Source organism: Zingiber officinale, chromosome 4B (assembly GCF_018446385.1).
Source record: "Zingiber officinale cultivar Zhangliang chromosome 4B, Zo_v1.1, whole genome shotgun sequence".
Classification (NCBI taxonomy): domain Eukaryota; kingdom Viridiplantae; phylum Streptophyta; class Magnoliopsida; order Zingiberales; family Zingiberaceae; genus Zingiber; species Zingiber officinale.
Window position 1 is genome coordinate 127441256 of NC_055993.1, and position 4030 is coordinate 127445285.

At 38.4% G+C, this 4030-nt stretch overlaps 1 pseudogene; it reads left to right on the forward strand.

Moving 5' to 3' along the window:
• Window positions 1–654: 654 nt before the first annotated feature.
• On the forward strand, window positions 655–2671 carry LOC121978661 (annotated as a pseudogene).
• Window positions 2672–4030: the final 1359 nt, after the last annotated feature.

A 4030-nucleotide genomic window follows, 5' to 3' on the forward strand; every position in this document is an offset into this window, starting at 1 on the left:
TGTTGACGTGTCGGACATGAAACATAAAATTATCAATTACCTAAATCAAATATGATTTTAGCCTTGGATAGATAACCAAAATTATCCAAAATAATCCCTAATCAAACACATCCTCAATGTTTTTATTCGACGTCAAAATATATTTATCGATACCAAACGTGATGTTTCAAAAATTCAATTGTTCGTGAGGCCTATCATATCGATGGAGGACATTCAAAAATTCAGGGCAGCACTCGACCGTCGCGAAACCATGCCAACGTCCTCGTCACGTGCCCCTCGGCAATAAACCAAACGAAAACCATGCCAACGAATATTTTCAGTTATTCTAATTCATTATGAATATATGCAAATAATATCTTTATTTTGGGTTAAATCTTGAGGCAGTATTAATTGCGGTTAATATTTATTATTAATATTGCTAATTAACTGATTCAAATATTTATTACATTTTTCGTGTTTAATAATAATTAAATAAACATAGTAACTTTTTTTTGTGCTATAAATATTATCCCTCGTTCGGGATAAGATTTGAATAAGTCTCGGCTAACACTTTAAAATACAAAGAGAGGCAAATAAGATTTGATTAAGTCTTAGCAGTTTAAGGTATAAAGAGAGGCAAACGTTCTATTCTTTGATTCATTGATTTCTCTGGCGATGGAGGATGATGGTGGGATCCCGCTGGATACGGCGCGAGCAGAGCGACCGGTGTGGCTGTTGAAGTGTCCGCCGGCGGCGTCGAGGGCATTGCAGTCGGCCGCCTCCGGCTCCGTCTCCTCCACCTCCCCCAACCCCGTCGTCGCCAAGATCGTCCACACCATCGATCTCTGCAACCTCGACGATCCCTCATCCGAACAGGTAATCGCATTTTCTCTTTAATTATGTATCTCTTCTTCCTGCTTCTTTTTCTCGTTCGTTCAATTGCCTAGCTTGCCGCCTGGGATTAGGGTTAATATTTTTCCAATTTACAGTTTACCTTGGAAATGGTTCCAAATGATTCTGGTAATGCGCCGAGGAGTTATAAACTGAATGCGTCCAAAGATTTTGTTCCGATGTCTACTTTTTCTGAGTCTAATCAAGGTAAGCATGTCTTTTCATTTCTTTTTGTCGGGACTAAAATTGGGCATAAAAACACTGACTTCAAGTGCTCTAATGCCTTTTAGAATTAACTATTAGCCAAACTTTGGCAATTAGTGAAGCATGTTTACACATGTTTTTTTTGGTGAAGTCTAATCACAAAAGTAATTGTTAATGTAGGAAAGCTCTCGGTGGAGGGGAAGGTAAAGTATAAATTTGACATGGAGCCTCAAAATTTCAGGGATTATAGTAAAATATGTCGCGAAAGAACGAACAAGTCTATGATTAAGACCAGAAAAGTCCAGGTTGATTTTATTTTTTGCTTTGTCAACTTATTTTATTACTTCTTCTTTGTTCTATGTCCAAAGTTAAATCCTTATTATTATTTTTTCCTTCCATAATTTTAGGTTATCGATGATGATCATGGAGGGCTTATGAGGCCGATGCCTGGCATGGTTGGCCTAATTTCATCTGGTTCAAAGGTGATAGTTTTTTATCTGTGTAGCAATTCATATCAATTGCCATTTAATTAGTTGTCAATTGACTTAGGGAGTGTTTGGTTAGATGATGGGAATGATTATGGATATGGATTTGATAGTAGGGTGGAATAGGAATAGGAATGGAAATGAAACCCATCAAGTTATATGGGTTTGGTTGATTCCCATAAATCTGATAATCATTCCCAAAATGTGACTCCCAAACCCACAATCCAAACATTATCTTTTACTATCATTCCATTCCCTCATTCCCAAACTCATCAACCAAACACCCCCTTAGTGATAATTGTTCATATTCAATTGTCATTTGATGTTTTGACAGGACAAGAAAAAAGTAACCCCATCTAAAGGATCGGATGCAAAGAGGACCCGCAGGGACAAAGGCGAAATGTTGAACATTCTCTTTAAACTGTTTGAAAGACAACCAAATTGGGCGCTGAAGCAATTGGTCCAAGAGACTGACCAACCTGAGGTACTACTAGCTACTTCAATAATGCTGATTTTTTCTGCTCGGTTTTTCTTAGTTGAAAATTTTATTTTGAACAGCAATTCCTAAAAGAGATATTAAACGAGATTTGTGTGTACAACAAGAGAGGACCGAATCAAGGAACCCACGAGCTCAAAGCGGAATACAAGAATTTTGGGGGAACCAACAATGAATGATGTGGAAGGTAAGAAGTTTTGTTCTTCATGTTTTTTCTTCTTTTGCTCAAGCAAACATCAGTTTGTATCTATGCACTTTATGGATTCCCTCGTGTTTAGATAGATAACAACACATGCCGGTTTAAAGAAGAAGATCCACGTGACAATTTTTTAGAAGAAACTAAATAGAAAAATAGGGGTAAACGTGTCGTTGGCTATGCTTTGTGTTTATTTTGAAGCATCAACATCTTTAATTTCATCTTCGATTTAATCAAAATTTATTTATTTATTTTCAATTAAAGTGACAACCGTAAGCATAAAGCTGACCGACTTTTGCTGTTTTAATTTGTGCAGCTCTCCACTGTCATTCCAAAGTTGCACCTGCTACTGCTAGACTGCTTTCGCTCTTTAAGAACAAGACCACCCAGCCTCTCTGCAAGCTACAAAATAGAAGTGCAATGTTTATGTATAGTTCTTTTAATAATGGTGCTCGTATGATTTCAAATTGTGTTTTTTTAAACATTGATTCATGGGATTTGAATTTTGCATTTTGATAGAAAATTTTTAGATTGCTTCCATAGTACTTTTCTTTTTTTAAGAATTTTCAACTGATGTGGCATGCTAAAATTTTCCTTGTCTTTTGTTTAACTTATAAGAGCAGATAACTGTAATAATTTTTCTCCCATCTACATAATTCAAAACTCAAGGAAAAATATTGAGTAGGTCGAGAGGATTCAGTAGGTAAAAGAAGGCTAGCTGGATGTTAAGCAAAAGATAGAAGCCCGTACCCAAGTGATAACGGTTAAGATAGCTTAAGGAGGATTATATCCTTGCAATGAAAATTTCTTTTGATAGGGACTATCTGGGGTGACAGTCAAAATTAGAGATGTAGTCAGGGTGTACGTACTCAGACAGACCACTTACCTTTGGGACTTAACTTCATACTCTTCGAGAACAAGTCTCCCAGGATACAGTACCCTAAAGCTGGTCGGACTTTCCAAGACTTAGCTCCCCACTTTTTAAGGGCAAGTCTTTAAGTATATAATCGGTCGAATCACCCTAGACTTAGCTCCCCACTCTTTAAGAGCAAACCTCTTAAAATATAGTCGGTCGATCCCAGCGCCTGTCGGACCTTTGAGACTTAACTTTCCACTTCTCCTGTGTAAGTCTCTCAACATATAGTTGGTCGGCCCCAACGTCGGTCAGACCTTCTAGACTTATCTGCCCACTTCTCTTGTGCCAGTCTCTTAGTATATAGCTGGTCGGCTATAGCGCTGGTTGGACCTTTGCGATTTAACTCTCCACTTCTCATGTGCAAGTCTCTTAGTATATAGCTGGTCGACCCCAGTGTCGGTCGAACTTTTGAGACTTAGCTCCCCACTTCTCCTATTCAAGTCTCTCAGGATATAGTCAGTTGGCCCCAGAGTGGTTCGGACTTTCGGGGCTTAGCTCCCCACTTCTCATGTGCAAGTCTTACAGCATACAACCGGTCGGCTACAGGGCCGATCAGATTTTCTCCAGGAGATAGCAATGTTAGAGAGTTGTAACATCCTGGCAGACAATAACAGTTACTCATCAAAGAATATTCTGCTATCTTGGCATATGCACGCAATGGAACCTTGTCCTAAGGGTGATCATACCTCTTCCTTTACTTGACATATTCTGACACTAGACATTCTATAACGCCTCATCATTGCAGAGCTTATGAGGGTCAGTATAAAAGGGGTACTCTCCGTTGGCCAGATATGCAATACTACACACACATACACTTATCTACTTTACTATTCTACTGTTAATCTTTTGCTCCATTTTTTGCT